A 21,871-nucleotide genomic window follows, 5' to 3' on the forward strand; every position below is an offset into this window, starting at 1 on the left:
GGTGAAACAAAAGACAAATTTAGAAAACAAACCTCACATAATTTGTCTTTATAAAGTTGATGAGAGTGATTTGAATCATTAAAAAAAATTATTTAACAACTTTCAATTCTTGTACATTTGTATCCGGTGGATAATGATCCAATTGAAGAGATACATATTGATTAATACAATGTCGCAGATTGATATGTTGGCGGTGATAACTAATTTAGAAGCGGAAGATGCTTCGGTAGTATAATAAAAAAAGTATATTTATTTCTCCAGACGATCATCATAATTTTGGTGAATATTGCAACATCTCAAAATTCAAGATCAAAAATTTCATTTTTGCTATATAGGAATTTATAAAACAATTTATAAGAAAAAGTCATCAAGTTAATTCATTTCATAAAAACTATAGATCACATGTCTCAAACCATATCATAAAATAGTAACAATGTCAGAGTACAATCCTAAGAATCTCATGTGCGGAAAATCATGTGTGTGATGTGCTGCTACCGTGTCGACTTCTTTCCCTTCAAAGAAGAAAGGCCTGAAACAAAAACTGAAAACCGTAAGTACAAAGCTTAGTGAGTTCCCTCATCATACCACATACCACATAACATATATACTTTCTAACATATCCGGGTACTGGACTACCACTTCAGTCTCTTTCAACCGATAATCGCCTAACATATCAGGGTACTAGCCTACCCATTCGGTCCTATCGACCGGTACCTAGCCTAGCATATTAGGGTGATGTATACCCCTTCGGTCCTTTCGACAGGTACCTTGCCTAGCATATCAGGGTGTTGGCCTACCCCTTCGGTCCTTTCGACCGGTACCGAGGACTATTTCACCCCTACTCTACTACATAGCATCCTAGTGCATAAACATATAACCATATACTGCCTAGCTTATATGGGTGTTGACATACCCCTTCGGCCCTATCAACTGGTACTAGGGTCTATCCTACCCCTCCTATCACATATCACATAACATCAAAGCATACTAGCGCATAAACATAACAAATAGCGACATACCGGATAGTTATCACAAAGATAATCATTGCTACAATAACTCTTACTAGTGGGTCGGCCTTGGTGCCTTAGACCCACTTCTACTGGAAGGTAACTCACCTCAATGTCGTGAAGTAGCTGAACTGTCCTCGACTCTGGGATCAACTCTCCTCAAACTCCTACACATAACATCTCGATTAATTACTCTTTCATACTCATGACCCCTTTAAGGGTCAACTTTGGTCAAAGTCAACCTTTGGGTCCAAGTCAACCTTCTGGTTGACTCAACTCGCCGAGTTGGTCCACCAACTCATCGAGTTCCCGGGTCCATAAAACTTTAGAGTCTCGATCCTACTCGTCGAGTTCCCCTTCATACAAGTCGAGGCATTTCACTCGCAACTCGTCGAGTTCGTCCTTGAACTCGTCGAGTTCCTCTTCATATATGTTGGGACCTTTGCTCGTCAACTCGCCGAGTTCATCCGTGGACTCATCGAGTTCTTTGGTCTTCAAGTCCATAAACACATCCAACTTGCTGAGTCATTTTCTAGACTCAACAAGTTTGCTTAGTAACAGAAAAGGTTGGGGAACCACGACCCAACTCGCCGAGTCCTAAGAACGACTTGTCGAGTCCCTTAAAGTCTAATTACATACAGCTATCCAATTTTAGTCGGGCTTAATGCATCCAAAACATAGATTTAGCCTTCTAGGGTCGATATAACACGTAAAGTTACAAACTTTACGTTCATGCATGGTTTATTTAGCTCAAAAAGGTTCTAAAAGTGGTTCTTATGATGCATGGGACTCCCATGGCCATAAATTGGCACCTTTATCCCATGGCCATAAAGTTGGCACCTTTATCCCATGGAGTCCCACAACGACTCTAGATTTGAAGTCTTGACCCCAAACATGCTTGCATCCATTAATGGTTTCAAAAACGGTTCCTTAAAGCCCTAAACTACTCCATGAAGGAATCTAGTACATGAATAGACAAGGTATAGACTTTATACTCCAAATGAGTCAGAAATGCAACACAAACTCTAGATCTACTTGTCTCCTCTTGAATCCCCAAGCTTCCTCTTCCTTCTCTAGCTTCAAAATCACCAAGAACACACAATAATGGCTTAAGAACACTCAAAATGGGCTAGGGTTTCGTAACTAAGGTTTGGAGGTGATGGAGGTTGTAGTTGAGGCCAGTTAAGGTGTTTAAATAGGGCGCAAACCCTGAAAATTAGGATTTCACTCTGGCAGCCCTACTCGTCGGGTCGAGGCTCTCGACTCGTCGAGTGGGCTTCAATTCCCGCGTCCAATCATTCGCTCCTACTTGACGAGTCTGGGACCTCCGACTTGTCGATTCCCTTTGCAAAAATGAATGCTTTAATTTAAAATACATATCAGGGTCCAGACGTTACAAATATATTAACAATAATTCACTCCATAAGTTCTTTAAGAAAACAAAAAGATAAAAACATATAAAAATTAATGGTAAAATGTGATTTCTTTGTCATTATTTTATAATATTTTAATTATATTTTGTTATTAAAATTTAAATTATATTACATTTTGTAATACATACAAGTAAAATTATTTAACTCGATCAGGATGTTGAGATGGTACATCGACCCCATCAGGAATAACATGTCACTAAAGGCAACATCCTGATTCTTGATCCTATCGTGATGGAGGCATCGATGAGTTTTTTTTCCATGTTTTCCCTTTATTTATATCTTTGGCAGTAGTCTAAAAAATAAAATTTCATTTCTTTATTTTATAGGTTTTTCTTTTACTTTCTATAAAATGAATATATAATCAACAAACGGTACGAAACAAAAAAAAAAGAAAAAAAAAACATCCAAAATCAAATGAGAATATGACATCATCAGGTGCACTTTGAGACTCTCGCCTCAACAATAAGGAAGACCAAAGAGCCTCGATGTCCGATTGGAAGCAATAAACGAAAATGACTTAATCGTCAAGTTTCTCGGACTCTAATGTGAATGAAAAAAACATATCGATTAGGGTATATATTAGAAAAAAGTTATTTGCCATATAACCAACAAATGAATTTTGAAAAAGAAAAAATTATATAAAGGAAAAGACTAAACTATAAATTTGGTCATTGTGGTCTGCGAAAAAATGTGGATAAAATCCAAAATGTTTTTAACTTGCGCCATCGGTCAAAAAACTGAAATATTTTGTGGTTTTAGTCCCTGAAAAGTTGAAAGATCTATTTTACCCTTTTAATTCTTTTTTTTTTTTTTTACATTATATTACATTTTCTTAATTATAAAATATTTTAAAAAAAATGGAACCCACCCCACCCCCACCTTCCACCGTACTCTCTCTCTCTCTCTCAACTACATCTTCATCTTCATCTTCTCTAAATATCAACCAATTTCAACCCTCCTTTTCTAATGAATCATCATTTTGAGAATGTTTAACTCCCATTATTAAATCAAGCACACACCCTTCTATCGTAATCCCATATAAGACTCCTAGCAACCCCACCTCCATTGTAATCCTCCTGCTCCTCCGCTCCCTTTCACGTTGAAACCCACTTCCGATGCCACTGTCGTTCATAGTGAGATGCATACGAGTCCTCCGACAACAGGTGGTACGTGTTAGGCCTTGCAGGAGGTGGGTCTAGAAGAAGAAAAAGAAGAAGAAAAAGAAGAAGAACCAGGTGGCTATCGTTTCCTAATTTTGAATTTTGCTCAAATGGGTGTCAAAGGATTCATTAAAGGTGGTATCGTCTCCATCATCATTGGTTTTTATACTCACCCTATTGATCTCATCAAAGTTCGTATGCAGTTATGTCACACCCCGAAACCGATGGCGGAAACGTTCCGGGGCGGAGGTGACGTCATGCATAGCATCACAACCAATGAATAACAACAAGCATAGTAAACACAACCAGACATTGAATACATATGTGAAAAAGGTTTACATTGCTTAATACATAGTTTTGCTCTTATCAAAGGTAAAATAGAAATTCACGACACTAACGCTTCGACTTCACCGAACTCCTGGAAGTACCTGTCTACTAATTCCCTGAGAATACAAGCAGTTTGAAAGTCAGCATAAAGCTGGTGAGTTCATAAGCATTTAGTTTTGGTGGAAAAGTGTTCTTTGAATCCTTTTGAAAAGTGTTCCTCAAAAAAATCCTATATCTTCTTATGAAAAGCGCGTTTGAAAACCCATTCATTCCATGACTTCCAGGTTCATACAGAACGTGTACAATCCAATGTGTCGTGGAATGAATATGAATATCCATTGGTTGAAAAACAATCCGTTTTGAATAGCCGATTTATCTCAGGAAAATCCTATATTTTCCCTAAAGGTGGTTGGTTGATTATCCGTTTTAAACTGAGGTCTGCAAGCATCTACCATACTCGTGTATATATATAAAAGCAGTTTTCTTTTAAAGACCCTGGTTACACCCATAGATATATTATTCTTAAAAGCTAAATAAAAGAAATCGTGATGAACTAAGACCTGAAGGTATTATTAATACCCTCCAATAATCTAACGGTTGTTACTTTGAGGTTAGTTCATTTGATTCATTATTACAAATTAAATTCCTGTTATCTAGGTTGTGAGTTTCGTAACCATAACTGACTGGACATGGCCCGCAACGGCCGATATCCTTAATGACCTTGTCACCCGCAGACCTGCCGGTCCAACTGTAGCTAGCAGTGAGGTGCGGGATTGTCAGTCCCGTATAGATCTATGCACAACAGTCACGCTCTCCCTACAAGAGATTCTGGTCACGAGGGCTAGTCCTCCACTCTGTTTAATGTGGTGAGTGTTACCAAGGACGTGTCTCAAACATAGCCTAACAAATTTACATGTAATAACACCGAAAATCATGTTTATGATTTGCATGAATCCTTTATAAAATAATACATTTTACTATATGCTTCACAAGTTCCTTGTTCTAGTTTTGAAAAAAAAAACTATTTCTACGAGTTGGTTTCTTAATCGTTTGGTAAAACTGTTTTCGTGTAAAAAGCATGTTGAAATATGGTTATCTTAAACAAAATAATATATTTTGAGCACAAGTTTCCTTGTACTTTTGCTTGTATTCCCCCATGAAAACATAAAAATAACTCGGAAAAACGTAGGGTTATGAACTCACAGTTGTTTCATGGAGTTGTTGACTGGATTCTCGAGTTGTTGCGCGTGACACTTAACGAAATTCGAGACTTGCTTGAATCGAAGGAATGAGTTGACAACCTTAAAACACGAATTTACGAATTCTGAAGGTGAGTTTACGGCCTTAGAACATGAGTTTACGGTTTCTGCAGTTTACCGAGTTTACGGCCGTAAATTCAAGAACTGAGTTTACGGTCTTTGAAGGTTGGACCATAAACTCGGAAAATGGGGTTTGGATGTTGATTTCAACGTGCTGAGTGATTCCAGACGTTCCAAAAGACTCCAAATGTGGTTTTCTCGATGCTCTCTGAAGTTTGAAGGCGTTTTGAGTGTTTTACGATCAAGGTCTAGAGAGAGAGAGAGAGAGAGTTTTGGCCAGAAATGTTCTAATGAAGGTGGAGGCATCGTATTTATAGGGGTGAGGTGAGGGGTCCACTTTCCAATGACCGTAAACAGGTTTACGGTCGTAATCCCATTTTAGACCGAAAATGTAGTTTTCTCGAGATATTCGGGTTTCCGCGCGATTTTTGGTTCCGACTCGTTAATAGTTTAATTAAATATAACTAGATTATTTTATTAAATCAAATTTTTGACGAAAAAATTAATGAATTCGAAACTTTATTAACGGAAATCGTGTGACAGAAACGGACAAAGTTTCGGGTTGTCACATCATCCTCCGTTAGAGGGAATTTCGTCCCGAAATACGAACATGGAATACAAATCATGGATTGGAAAGAGATGCGGATACTTATGTTTCATCTGATCTTCTTGCTCCTAAGCGAATCCAAGTTCCTGTTTAACATTCCGGCGGACCTTCACTATCGGGATGCGACGTTATATCGTTCGCTTGACTTCTCGATCTGTGAGTTCAAGTGATTCTCAAACAAAGTGTAGACTCTCGTCTAATTTGTGGTTTTCGAGGGGAATTCGCAGGTGTCTCATCGGACGGACACTCTTTTTGGTTCGACGCGAGGAAGAAGGGATGGACTTTGCTGAGTTCTCGGGGTAACTGGCGTTCGTATGCTTACGAGACCGATCCTAGCAAGGATCTTGGACGGTCCAACGTGTCTTGATTTTTGCTTTCCACGCTTTCCGAAGCGTATCAGGTGTCACACCCCCAAATCAGAACGGCGGAATCGTTCGGGGGCGGAGGACGTCATATTCAGTATCATAACAGTTCATAGAAAGGAAAGTACACACCACCATAATATAAATATATTTGAAAAGTTTACATGATTGTAGATGTTACATGTTTGCAAAAGAAATCAAATATAAAATGGTGATCCAAAATATGTTACTAACGCCAGCGCGTTAGTCTTCAGAAGTAGTTGCTACCTGGCTAGCGGTTTCTTGTGAATACAAGTTATTTCAAAGAAAAAGTGTCAACATTTAAGTTGGTGAGTTCATAAGTGGTGTTTTGAGAAGATGTATGCCATTCGAAAGTGTTTGCATGTTTTCCAGAAAAACCCTTATTTTCCTATAAAAGTATGAAATGCATATGAATGTTCGTGATGTAAATTGCAACTAATTGTACCGAGAAAATCCCTTATTTTCCTATTAGTTGTTTGGTTTGTATACAGGAAAAACCCTTATTTTCCTGACATAACTGGCAGTCTCTAAGACCGAAAATCGCAAGCAAGCGACGTGCTTGTAAGTCGTGTCATAGTTTTACATAGTAAAGCTATACGAAGATCGCACTTATTAGATGAAGAATAGTTTTAATGACTACTTGTTCATAAAAGCATAATACCATAATAATTGTATATCCGATGAGTTTTATAACCATACTAAACATAATATGCCTGTAGCGACGTTCTTCAGGCGTCGTAGCGTTATGACAACTGTCACCCCAAAAGACGGACTGTAGCTAACAGTCAGGGCGCGGGATCATGACTTCCCGTATAGATCTATACACATTTGACACGTTCTCCGAACGGGAGACTCTGGTTATAGACAGGACTTGTAGCATTATTTTCTAATAAAGAAAGTAACGTTTGAAGATATACACGACTCATGGATTCTCAACTAAGTCTGTAATAAGGTAGTAGTTTGTATGCAAAGTTTAACCTCTTTCACAATGTTTGACAAAGCATAAATCATAAGTTCTTTGAATGCATAAAATGACTTAGTAAAGAATGTTACCCTTGTTATGATGTGTTTGTATGTAAACGTATAAATAAAACATATTTCTATTTATAAACATATTATATCCCAAGAGGGTAAAGCTGTGTTGTGAGGGGTTTTGTATCATAATAACTTCACAAGATAGTTAAAACAACAGTATGAAAAGTATATCAAAAGGTTAATGTTTCACACGATTTTAGTCATGTGTTTACTTGTATTCCTCCCCAAAAAGAGTATAAAACATTTAAAATGTATTTAAAGAGTGTTCGAAGGGGATATGAACTCACTTGATAGTTTGAAGATAGCGAGATGGAAAACCGGGCAGAGTTTCGTCTCGGGAAACTGATTTTTCTCGGGATTCTCGAGAATCTCGGGAGTAGAATCGACCCTTGGGATTTGAGCAAAAAGACCAGAGCTTCGGGTTTGAGCGGACACGTAAAACGAGGCAAGGCTGTGAGAGAGAGAGAAGAAATGAGCCCTTTTCTTGGAAACCCTCGCATCCTATTTATAGCAAGGCTGGTCTGCCTCGGTACGCGGGGCGTACGCTCGTACGCAGCGCGTACGCGTACGTCATGCATGACCGAAGCCTCGACTGCCTCGGTTCGGATGGGACGGGTTGCTGGGTACGCGGGTCGGATGGGACGGCGGGTCGGAGCCTCGGACGGGTCGGACGGATCGGCTTCCTCGGATAGTGCGACGTGGCCGATCAGAGGCCAATCCTCTCGGTTACGCGGGGCGTACAGGGGTACGCAGCGCGTACCTCGGATGAGGACGCTGACTCCCCTTCGGATAATATCCGAATTTTGATTTAAATAAATAATTAATTTATTTAATAAACTTCAAAAATTCATATCTTCTTCATACGAACTCCGTTTTCGATGGTCTTTATATCCACGCGTAGGTGAGACTACGATCTACAACTTTCGTTTAGACTCCGTTGGCAAATTCCAAAATTATTTTTATTATTTATTTTATAACTAATCGTTTTTAAGGAATTTCTTTGAAAATTCATAACTTCTTTATTCGATGTCGGTTTTTGCCAGACTTTTTACCGTTGAAATACCATTGACGAGACCTTCGATTCTCGTTTAGGTCATTCCGGCCAAAAGTCGCTCGATCTTCGATTCGAGTTTTTAGCTGTCTACTGCTATATTCGGATCTTGGAAAAATCATAACTTCCTCATGCGAAGTCAGATTTGGACGTTCTTTTTGTGTACGCTCACGGTTTAATGTTATCTATGACTTTCATTTAGATACCTAAGGCTAAATGTTATCGTATTAAAACTTTGCATTTTCCGTTTGATCGGTGTTGTCGGTTTTGACAGAAATCTTAGAATGGTCATAGCTTCTTCGCCATAACTCAGATTTTAGTGTTCTTTATATATTTGGAACCTTTAAGACGATATCTACTACATAGTGTACTCCAAATCAGAGCTTTTGAATAATTCATTTATCGATGATATTCCCATTACATTCAAAAGGGGCTACAAGACTCGGTTTATAATGCCCGGAAATAACGGGTTGTTACATCAGGCCTTTCCAGGGTGAGACCCGCAAGAGACACGTCCACCCATCTGGAACTCTAATGGTTTTTGTCTCTCATCGGCGTAGCCCCTTTTGCACGATCTTCTCAGTCGTCTTTCGGATGATTTCAGGACTTGCGAAAGTGCTGCCGGGGACTTGACTCTTGACTAGTTGCGTGTCACCTACCTCAGCCCAGCACATATGGAATATGTACTTACGACCACAGAGGGCTTCGAAGAGGGATGAATTTTCGAGTTTCACATCTAATTTGCCGTTACGAGCAATGGGAGTTTTGTGATCGAACGATTTTAAGACAAAAGGGTTTAGTATGACGTAGACTCGATCAGACTAAACAGGACGATGTCGTAGGATCGCGCGTTAAGTTCATCCGGAAAGATCGTTTCATTAGCACATTGATGCCTCCGGGTGCATGTCTCTGGTGTTTGTTGTGTTTGATTCGAAATTAACACGTACTACTAACACGATGGTTCTAATGTCTTGAATCTATGAACTTTCATGAAATGGTTTTTATTAGATTTCCCTATGATCGTTTGGTGTACACAAGCCGTGTATAATTACAACTGACCCTATCGTATTCACTAAGTTATGATGACTTGTTCATTAGGGCTTTTAAATCTTATAGGAATATCGCAATTGAATTTGGACGAGAAATTAATCACAATTATGAACAATTATAGGGGTTTTCGAAAACGTACCAAAACATAGCAGGGTTCTTTGATGCTTCCTCATTCTCTGAGGTCAGACTCCTCCTGTTTCCCCATTGTTCTTTTATGATGGGCAGTCTCTTTTGAAATGTCCTAAACTTCCACAGAGGTAACATGTTGGACTTGTCCCAACATTGGTAGTTGGAGTGATGAACTTGACTAGGGTTCTACAACCGTGGTAGGTGTGTCCCTTCCTATTGCATCTGGTGCAATGCAACACTCGGCAGACCCCATGATGATGGTAGTTGCATTTGTTGCAGTGCGGGAGATTTCCACAGTAGGGTATTGTTGGTGTGGGAATAGCAGGGCTGGCTGGGGTACCGACTATCCCAATTCGTTGCCTCTCAGTAGATCTTTGGGTTGAAACACTCTCGTTTAACTTTCGTTTTAGGATGTTAGGTTGGAGATTAGGTGTGTCCTTTCTAGTAGGCACTTGTTGTTGAGATTGGTTAACACCAAGATTCGGATTGCCATTCACACTTCCACCCACATTTGTGTTGTTAGCGTTAAGAACAGCTAGGGCGGATGCTACAGCTGTTGTGACGGTAGCTTGGAACGTAGCTGGGTCCATCTGGAGGATTGGTGTCTTACTGGTGGGTTGGTTACGTTTCTTCAGAGGCATGATCTGCTACATATCAAGGAAAGAAGATTGTGAGCAACAATGGTTGCCCCCGGATATATCCTAAATGTTTATCTATGCGTTGAGATTTCCCGTTAAGCTATCAGACTCTCAGTGATTCGACCCACATCCCCATGATGTGGTATTGGCTATGATAGAAAAGATTTGAACACACAAAGTTCGCATATAATAAGTTTACGAACTCCTGGTTGCTCAGCTCATCGGACTGGCTGAGTAACTCTCACATTTTTTTTCGGCTTTTGACGATATGGAGAATTGGCTATAAGGGTAGTTTCGAGGATCAAGTTGATACGGGATTCAACTTGGCGCTCAGAATAAATCCCTGGAATGTCTTTGGGGAAGACATCGGGAAAGTTACAGACTTCGAAGATGCTCTCGAGGTCTTTAACTTCTTGTGTCTCATTGTCAACATGAGCTAGGAATGCATAGCATTCCTTCCGTAGATGCTCCTAGACTTGACGCATGAAATGATACGAAGGTTCGAAAAATCTTATCACTGAGACCAGTGAGGATTTCGTTGAAGGGAAGGTTGAGACGAATCGCTTTCACGAAGCAAGGGATATCAGCATGATTTGAGGTTTAACCATTTCGTGCAAATTAGGACATCGAAGCTGACACGAAATTGATGGGGAAGGAATAATCGTCTAAGTACATCTTATGATTCACGTTTTGAGGATAAAACTGTGATGGGACCTTGATAAAGTTGCTTACTTTTCATGCTATCAATCTAAGGTACACTTTTGACAATGAAAGTCTTTAACTGAAATATGATAGTTGCCACCATTATCGATATCAAGATTACACATAGTTTGAAGAATTTGACCTAAGGGTAGGTCTGCCACATACCAACAGAGGAACAATTTGACAACATAAAGAACTAGCAAATTGGTACTTGCAAGGCAAGAATGTCTACAGAGAAAGGAGCTACTTGGAACATAAATAGGGAAGCTATTCTTTAGACCAAAAGGAAAGCAAAGTAGAATATTTCCTACTAGTGACGGGCACTTCTCGGGCGGAACCTTAGGTTAGTCAACTGGCGCTCCATTTCAAGCAGGCGACTCTCGTATACTGATTGGCGTGCTCGGAGCTCTACGACTTCAGCTGTAACGACCCGTCTCCGGTATGATAATTCCTTGGTATTTATTTTGAAGTTTTGCAAGAAGGACTCGGCGAGTTCATGGCCTGACTCGCCGAGTAGGGACGGGATTTCGAGCACGTGTTAGCTGGCGACTCGGCGAGTCCATATTCTGGACTCGGCGAGTCTGTCCGTCTGGGAGAAACCCTAAATCCCCGGGTTGCCCACTATTTAAGCCACCCTTATGGCCTCCATTCTCGCCTCCTTCACCCTCAAAAGCTGTGAGAAAACCCTAATTCGTTCTTGAGTGATTCTAAGTGATTTTGTGTGCAATTGTGAAGGCTTGAAGAAGGAGAAGATGAAAGGAGCAAGGAGAAGGATTGTGGAGCAGAGATTCAAGGGAAAGCAAGAACTCTTTGAGGTATTCTTCAGATTTCCTTCCCTTTTATGCTTTAAAACCCCCCCTTTAGATCTAGTGGATGCTTTTCTCAAGCCTTATGTCGATATGGAAGCCCTTTTATGTCAAATATCTTTAGATCTGTTCATTTAGGAGTTGTAGAGCCCAGATCTATTGCCTTTATGGAGCTATTTTGCATCATAACCCTAGATCTACCCTTTAAAGTGCCTTTTTAGCCTTTATTCCCTTGTTCATGTGTTGGTACACGTAAAGTTGGAAACTTTACGTGGTAAATCAGCTTATTGGACTCAGATCTATCATTTGTATGTTTTGGATTCGAGCAGAATCGAGTGTAGAATAATTGCATGGCGGTGACTCGGCGAGTCGGAAGAACGACTCGGCGAGTCGAGTCGTGAGTCCCCGATTTCTTCCTTTTGAGCGGTGTCGAGTGGGACCAGTGAGTAGTGGAGTGGACTCAGCGAGTTTGAGGGTAGACTCAGTAATGGAGAGACTCGGCGAGTTGTTCATACAACTCGGCGAGTCCAAGGCAATCTTCTTAAGCTCAAGAACAACTCGTCGAGTTGTTCATATGACTCGGCGAGTCGGATGAAGATTGTCTGAGTTCTTGGATCGAGAGGGTACTCGTCGAGTCGATGCCATACTCGACGAGTAGCAGCGAGTAGGGTCGAGGAGTGAGAATAGGGACTCGGCGAGTTGGCGGCCCAACTCGGCGAGTCAGGTCAACCGAGAGTTGACTTTGACCGAGAGTTGACCTTGACCGAGAGTTGACTTTGACCAAGGGTAAAATAGTCATTTTACCCAGTGCAGTGTTTAGTATTTGATTGAGTGTGTTTATGGATTGTAGCCGGGGAGATACCGGAACAGCAACAGTTAGCTTCCAGAGCCATACACTCAACAGCCAGTTCACGAGGTGAGTTTCCTTTCAGTAGGAATGGGTCTAAGGCCACAATGTCGGCCCGTGTAGCTAGTAGTAATATCTGGATTTTGATCCGATGCAGCAGTTAGCATGTTTGATGCCTTCGTGGCTCAGACAGGATTTATGGGTGTTCATGCTAGTGATATGTTTATGCTATGTTCAGTCAGCTTCGGACTTCGGTCCGATGTCAGCTTCGAACTTCGGTTCGATGTAGGGGACAAGGTCCCAGTCAGCTTCGGATCTCGGTCCGATGTCAGCTTCGGACTTCGGTTCGATGTAGGGGAATAAGGTCCCAGTCAGCTTCGGACTTAGGTCCGATGGAGGGGGCAAGGCCCCAGTCAGTTAGCTTCGGATTTTGGTCCGATGTAGGGGACAAGGTCCCAGCCAGTTAGCTTCGGACTTCGGTTCGATGGAGGGGGCATGACCCCAGTATGTGCTTGATATGTTATTGTATGGTATGTGTAGTTTGGGGGAGCTCACTAAGCTTCGTGCTTACAGTTTCAGTTTTGGTTTCAGGTACTTCCGCAAGCAGAGGGAAGAGCTCGGGATGATGGCATCGCACACACCACAGCTTCAGCTTTTATCCTGGGAGTTGATTAGTTTTTGATTTTGATATGACATAGATATGATACAGTTTTTCCGCACAGTGTTTTTTATACATCACGTATGGTTTTATGATATGACACTCAGATTATGGTTTTCGATTATATTGAAAAATGAAATTTTTGGGTCGTATTTTTGGGTCGTTTCATCAGCTCGAGTTGCAGCTAGTTCTCGCTGCTGGGCTTCATTTTCTCTCAAAATCGTCCCATAATCAACCTCGAGACTGCGAATACGGTTTGTGTTGGCATCTGAGTCTGCCTCAAGTTCCACAGTTCGTTGAATGGCCGCCACGTTCATCTCGACATTTCGGGCCACTCGGCGGACTATGATTGGAAGGGCTCTATCTGCGGAGCCTCCTCCGTCCACATTATAGAAGCGACGATCCCCATTATACGGGCGGGGTTGGCCTTGTTCGTGACTCCACCTATCCAGGCTTCCGACCCACGTGGGCGTTGGGCCTTCGAGTACAAGCTGAGGGTTGGGATTTGGTATTGGGGCCACTGGGGGTAAGTTCTCGACTTCTGGTTCCGAGTCAGTCTCTTCAGGAAATGATTCGGCAATGCCATCATCAAAATGGATTTCATGGTTTCCTTCTGGCTCTGGTTCGATCCATCCATCATCTCCTTGGTTAGGAAAGTACGGGTCGCCAGGAAGATGGAATCGAGCCATGCTACCTATGTGAGGCGAGGGTAAAGGAATAGTTAATAGGAATCGAATCTATAATACTTCTAATGTATTATAGTTACATGATTGATTCTCCTGGGTAAAACTCTGGTTCGGTTGTTATAGCACCCTAAAATACTCCTACAATATTTTAATCCTTATGCTTGGTTCTAGAACTCTTCTGGTATCTAGGTAAGTTTTAGACTTGTTGCAACGCCATAGTTACTCCCAAGCACATGTTGGTCATGTCTCGAATGAATATAGTTGATCAGGCTATATTGACCCTAGACATGATTACATAACTGCCCAGGTTTAACCGCAATGTCCAACATCCAAATACTTTTGTTTTGTTCTACTTACGTCACGGATTCAGATACTCGGGTATACTTATATACTTTTATAAAAATACTTGTATTTTCGAAAGTATACTTTTTAGTTTAGAGCACTTAGGCCCTTTAATATTTATAGTTGTATATCATGTAAGGTTTGGTTTACTTAGTTCGCTATAAACAAGGGCTCTGATACCAATCTGTCACACCCCGAAACCGATGGCGGAAACGTTCCGGGGCGAAGGTGACGTCACGCATAGCATCACAACCAATGAATAACAACAAGCATAGTAAACACAACTAGACATTGAATACATATGTGAAAAAGGTTTACATTTCTTAATACATAGTTTTGTTCTTATCGAAGGTAAAGTAGAAATTCACGACACTAACGCTTCGACTTCTCCGAACTCCTGGAAGTACCTGTCTACTAATTCCCTGAGAATACAAACAGTTTGAAAGTCAGCATAAAGCTGGTGAGTTCATAAGCATTTAGTTTTGGTGGAAAAGTGTTCTTTGAATCCTTTTGAAAAGTGTTCCTCAAGAAAATCCTATATCTTCTTATGAAAAGCGCGTTTGAAAACCCATTCATTCCATGACTTCCAGGTTCGTACAGAACGTATACAATCCAATGTGTCGTGGAATGAATATGAATATCCGTTGGTTGAAAAACAATCCGTTTTGAATAGTCGGTTTATCCCGGGAAAATCCTATATTTTCCCTAAAGGTGGTTGGTTGATTATCCGTTTTAAACTGAGGTCTACAAGCATCTACCATACTCGTGTATATATATAAAAAGCAGTTTTCTTTTAAAGACCCTGGTTACACCCATAGATATATTAGTCTTAAAAGCTAAATAAAAGAAACCGTGATGAACTAAGTCCTGAAGGTATTATTAATGCCCTCCAGTAATTTAACGGTTGTTACTTTGATGTTAGTTCATTTGATTCATTATTACAAAGTAAATTCCTGTTATCTAGGTTGTGAGTTTTGTAACCATAACTGACTGGACATGGCCCGCAACGGCCGATATCCTTAATGACTTTGTCACCCGCAGACCTGTCGGTCCAACTGTAGCTAGCAGTGAGGTGCGGGATTGTCAGTCCCGTATAGATCTATGCACAATAGTCACGCTCGCCCTACAAGAGATTCTGGTCACGAGGGCTAGTCCTCCACTCTGTTTACTGTGGTGAGTGTTACCAAGGACGTGTCTCAAACATAGCCTAACAAATTTACACGTAATAACACCGAAAATCCTGTTTATGATTTGCATGAATTGTAAGTCCTAAAATGCCTGTGTATCAATCAGATCCATTTGATGGTGCGGAATCCCAATCAAACGGATGATGTCAGATAAAATAGAAGAGAAGAAGAAGAAGAATGTGATGAATATATGTATGAATTGATTAGAATGAAGATCCGGCTACAAAAGATTCACACACACAAAACTTCTCTCTAGTTTCTCTCTTGGCCGTACACTCCTTGTGTTTAATCAATATCTACTCCTCACCCTAACACCTATATATACAAGGGAATATGGGCTAACTGAACATGGGCAGTAAATGGGTTTACGACCGTAAACACAGCCGTAAACACGTATACGGCCGTAAACACCAAGTTGTTTACGATCCAAGACATAAAAATACATTTTTCTAGAAAAGTAAAGTATAAACCTTATTTTTGACTCAACAATCTCCCCCTTGGTTTATAACTTTCTTTTCTAAATGACCCAACAAGCTCCCCCTAAAAAGTAGCTGACTTTTCTTGTTAATTTTCATTGGGAGATTGGCTTCAACATTTATCTTCAAATTCTTCACAACTTCAAGATGTACTTGATGAATCTTCAATGAATGACTTCATCTTGAGCACTTGAGCTTTTCTTCAAGATTTGACTCTGAACGCACATTGAGTGAGGAGGCTTCTTGTATTGATTCTTAAAAGATGGCGTTTTCAGCTTGAGAATTTTCAGAGAGAACATCAGAGAGAACAAATCTTCTGGATCACTTTAGTAGGTACAACGATAGCAACATACTGATTGAGGAGGCTTCAATGCAATCCGTCACGTAATCTTCAATTTCTGCTTCACCTTGCTTCTGGGGTTGAAGGATTGAATGTTGAAAGAATAATATTCATTTCTTGCTCCTTCGAATGAGAATTCTTCGATGCTCACGGACAAAGCTTTGGCTCAGAAATCTTCGACACAAACTCCACGAGTTTCATCTTCACCTGAATTCACTTTTCAAGAAAAAACAAAACTACAAGAAAATTTAGCACACAATATTTTTGGGTTTTTCATATTTTCTGAAAAAAAAAACAAAAACAAAAATATTTTTGGATTTTTGATTTTTCGTTTGTTTTTTGTTTTTTTATTTCTCCCCTTATATTTAAATTAGAAGAACACTATGAACAAACTTAACAAAAACAAAAATAATAGCTAACTTTAAGAGTGATTTGGGATCAAAGTTTTTAGACAACCTTTATCCGTTTATCAGTACCTCTCCCTTCATGAATAAATCTGGTCAATCGCCGGTATTGTGGTCCACTTAAACACGAGAGATTGTGACAAAATTAGGACATACTATAAGTGACAAAACAATGTGATCCTAAGTTCCTAGATAATATTCCTTAAGGACCATTTAGCTGACGACGACCCAAGATATTGAAGTCTACCTAAATTGAGCAGCAAGATCTATAGACAATCTGTATGTGTTCAATTTTAATTATACTAGAACCTGTTTCTCGCTTCCTGATATACCCCATCCATCAAGGACTTCCAAAATACTCCTTACGCCGGGTGAGCAGACAATTATTAAGAGAGAAGATAGATTTAGAATGCATATGTTGTACATCCAGGTCGAATCTCTTCCGATCACACAAAGGATGAAACATATGACTAACTAAAGTTTTTAGAGGGATTGAGAAGAGAATGGTGCATATACTGTGTACCAGGTCGGATTATAAGTCACGCAAAGGAGACAGTATATGGCTAACAGATAGAACGAATTGCATAGATAGAAGATGCAGAGAGATAGAGTTGCATATGTTACAGTCCAGGTTGGATCTCTCGATCACGCAGAGAAGGCAACATATGACTAACAGACAGAAAGAAAGAAAATAACCTTCTATAGACCTAGTTTATCGGAATTCCCCAGTTACCCCATCCAACCGGAATTAAGGACAGAATCCGCACATCGAGGAAAAGTGAATCCACAGTTCTAGATACGGGTTATTTAGTGTGACCGATAGATTCTCATGTATATCTCCATGCTCAACCTATCCGACCGTCGTAATGTCAGGCTAAAAGGATCTAACTAGGTCAAAGTTTGTCAAGTCCTTAAATTCATTAGATTCAACTTTCCCTAGTCAAGTCCATTTATAATCTTTCGTGCCTACCAGCGCATCGAACACAAAGCATAGACAATTCAATTTAGGTATGTTATGCAGATTCAGATTGCCTTTTACCACTTGCTAATTTCATTTCCTAGTACAACACCTGCAAGCATATTCCATTAACACCATATTTTTGATTTTTTGATTTTCTAATGTTTTTGGATTTTTTTTAAATTAAAATTTTCTAATTTTTGTTTTGTTTTTATTTCTCCCCCTAAATTTGTGCATAAGAGAGAAACGAAAGTAAATGCGCAAATTTAAACTATCCTAAAACAAAAATTAGTCTTTAAAGCGAATCAACTTAAGAAAAACTCAGGAGTATAGAGAAGAAAATTCAAACCGTAAGTCACCGATTAAATTTGCATCCAGAAGGTCTGAAAACAACACGCATAATCTCATAACAGATCCAGAAATTCTTCATGTCATTAAGCACTAATTTGTGATCTCTTCCTTTCTTCCTTTCCTGCAAAAGGACACATCCTCTCAAACAAAGGTTTGAATGTTGTACATTGAGAGATGTCCCCTATTATGTGCCTGGAGCAGCCACTACCAACAAACCGAAGTCTGATGATATGCCTCCATAGCTGCTCCGACACAGAGCGAGATCAATTGGTCTTTGGAACCTAGTCCATTTTGGAACTGGGTCGACCTTTGTTATCAACACACAATACTTTCTCCCATGACATGTCCTGTTTATCACAAACAGAAGATGTAGAAATATTAGAATCATTAGGAGATTGAGCCTTTGGTACCCATTTGTAGTCGGGTTTAACCCAATTCTTATTAGATCGTATGGGTGCCTCAACACTTGCTTTTGATCTTGATGTCGGCTGCCGAGATCACTTTGACCTAACCGGTCTTGGCTTCATAGGAGTATCTCTTGGATTTGGCTTCTTGGTCGGAATTCCCTTCTTTCCCTTGGGATTCAGATTCTTTGCCTTGTGGGTTTGATTCATGGCCTTTTGCGCGTTCCAGTCACCATTGTCTGAACATGAACTGGAAGGATTTCTTTTGAAGTATATCCCACTTGGCACGTTTTGCCATCCTTGTGCGCAGTAGGGAACGTATGCGTGATTTGGACAGTTTCGGGCAATGTGTCCAGGTGTTCCACAGTGAAAACATGTCTTTTTCTTCACTGTAAAGTTATTTCTTCTTGCCCCTGGTGGCGTATCCTTGCCTTGTCTCTTATTGATCCCAGATGCACACTTGCAATAGACACTCTGTTGCGCTGGAATTGGAGGCATGTATTTCTCAACGGCAGGTCTGTTAGGAGTAACATAATTCGAAGCAACAGATTCTGAGTTCAAGGAGTCATTGGTTTGTTCAGTAGTGTTCTCCTTGTTCTCATCTTCTGCTACTTTACCTACACATGAAGTAGAAACATTAGTATCTTCAACCTGAATACCTCCTGACACAAATCTAGCTGGTTTTCCATATTGAAGATGTGCCTCCCTGTCAATTTCTTTCTGTGTCATGGGGATGGATGTATAGTTATGATTGAAGGGTGGAGGAACACTATCATACCCTAGACCCTTGTTTTGATTATCTTTGAATTTTAATTGGGTTTCAAATAAGGACTCGACTGTCTGACTTGACGCAATATAATTTTTAAAACTAACATCTATTTTTCCACACTTAATTTTCAAAGTGTCAAGTTCTTCAGTCACAACAGCAAGTTGTCTCTTAATATAGTCATAATTTTCACACTTGTTGCTATACTCTTCCTGAAGCTTCCTAAAGTCCTTGGTTTTTGCTTATAATTCAGCCTTCAGGGGTTTCTGTCCTTTCCTAAGTTAATATCCTTTGTATTTTAGGTCCTCGACTTCCCTTTTTAGCAAATCATTATGTTCACGAAGAATTTTAATCGTATCTTCACAAGATGGAGTACATGAAACTTCATTGACTGATATGTTTGCAGAACTCGTTTCTCCACACTTCAAAGCGTCAAGCTCTTCAATTACATCAACAATACTAAGACGACTGAGATCTTTTGTCTTCTTGATGACAACCACGTTCATATCCCATGATTTCGAAAGTGAATTCAGTAGCCTTTTGTTTATCTCAGATTTGGTCAAAAAGATCCCAGCTATATTCATCTCAGTAGTGAGTGTGGTACATCGCTGCAGCTGAGCCTCCATGGTTTCTCCGGGAATGTAGTTGAACATGTTGAATCTTTGTTTTAACATATCCTGACGATTCTATTTCATGTCTTTAATTCCCTTGTTGACCTCAAAAGCCATTAAAAGCACAACTCAAAGCTAAAATAAAACTTAAAAGTCAAACCCTTTGATTATAAACCTCAAAAGTCAACCTTAAAAGTCAAATTTAAAAAGCTAAACTCAAAAGTCAAACTTAAAAGTCAAACCGAAAAGCTAAATTTGAAAATTTAAAAGTTAAACAAAAAAGTCAAAGTTTAAAGTAAAAGGTCAAATTTGGAAGTCAAAGTCAAAATTTAAGGTCAAAAGTTAAAAAAATAAAAGTCAAAAATTAAAATATAATTTTATTTATTAATTTTAATTTAATTTATTATTTATTTATTTATTATTATTTTTTTATATATATTTTTTTAATTTTGGATGAAAAAGGAATTTAAAATTAAAAGAAAATTATTTTTTGGGTTAAAAGTGTCAAAAATGCGAAATTAGAACCGAGAAAGACGCTTTATGAATTAAATTCGGATGGGAAGTAACAAATGATCATGTAGTCGAGTTGGATAAGGCGCTAATTGTTGACCTAGAGGTCGCGGGTTCGATACCCGGCAACCTCAAAATCGCTTCTCTTTTTTATAATTAAGATGCTTTGCGAGGCTACTGCTGCGAGGACCTGTTGCGAGGTGCGACGCTGTAAACCACCGAGGCCAAGGCCGTGAACCTCGGGCCGCAAACTCCAGACCGTGAACCTCGGGCTGTGAACTCCGAAACCCTAGCCGCCGGCCGCAAACTCCGCCACATCCTCGCAGGTTACGACCAAAAACACCGATTTTTCGACTTTGGAGCTCCAAAACTCAATCAAAAGGCTCTAGCTTCATTCTCGCTTTGGGATCATCTCGCCTTCGTGGGTCTCCGCTTTCCAGCTGCGGAAAGCTGAAAAGGGGGACCCCCTCCGCCGATGGTTTTCGAGCGTCTATCGGTGCTGGCCCTTCCCTTTCCGAAAGGCGCCGGCTACCTTCTTACTGACAGCACAGCTACGTGCTGGCACTCAATTAGTAGCGCTGGCACGTCACTTGGCTCCTCGGCTGACTTCGGCTGCAAAGACTTTCTCCTTAGGCGCATGTCTCAGCAACACTTCTTCCGAAGAACCGGAAGCGAAGCGCTATGCCGGGGCGGGGGGACGGGAAAAGAAACGGCTCCGAAGAAAGAAATTTGGGTTCCCAATGCTTCTCCACGCTCAACGAGATGCGCCAACCTCGGGATGCTTTACTCCTAACCCCACACGAAGAACAAACTCCCTTATTTTTTAGAGATCTATCCAAAAACGCAAGGATATTTCGAAAATAAGATCAAATAATGCTCAAAATCTGACAAAATTGACTGATACAACCAAGCTCTGATACCAATTGTAAGTCCCTAAAATGCATGTGTATCAATCAGATTCGTTTGATGTTGCGGAATCCCAATCAAACGGATGATTTCAGATAAAATAGAAGAGAAGAAGAAGAAGAATATGATGAATTGATTAGAATGAAGATCCGGATACAAAAGATTCACACACACAAAACTTCTCTCTAGTTTCTCTTTTGGCCGTACACTCCTTGTGTTTCATCAATCTCTACTCCTTACCCTAACACCTATATATATATATATATATATATATATATATATATATATATATATATATATATATATATATATATATATATATATATATATATATATATATAAGGGAATATGGGCTAACTGAACATGGGCCGTAAATGGGTTTATGGCCGCAAACCTGTTTACGGCCGTAAACACGTATACGACCGTAAACACCAAGTTGTTTACGGTCCAAGACACAAAAATACATTTTTCTAGAAAAGTAAAGTATAAACCATATTTTTGACCCAACATGAATCCTTTATAAAATAATACATTTTACTATATGCTTCACAAGTTCCTTGTTCTAGTTTTGAAAAAAAGCTGTTTCTACGAGTTGGTTTCTTAATCGTTTGGTAAAACTGTTTTTCGTGTAAAAAGCATGTTGAAATATGGTTATCTTAAACAAAATAATATATTTTGAGCACAAGTTTCCTTGTACTTTTGCTTGTATTCCCCCTGAAAACATAAAAATAACTCGGAAAAACGTAGGGGTATGAACTCATAGTTGTTTCGTGGAGTT

This window comes from Lactuca sativa, chromosome 3 (genome assembly GCF_002870075.4).
Source record: "Lactuca sativa cultivar Salinas chromosome 3, Lsat_Salinas_v11, whole genome shotgun sequence".
NCBI lineage: Eukaryota > Viridiplantae > Streptophyta > Magnoliopsida > Asterales > Asteraceae > Lactuca > Lactuca sativa.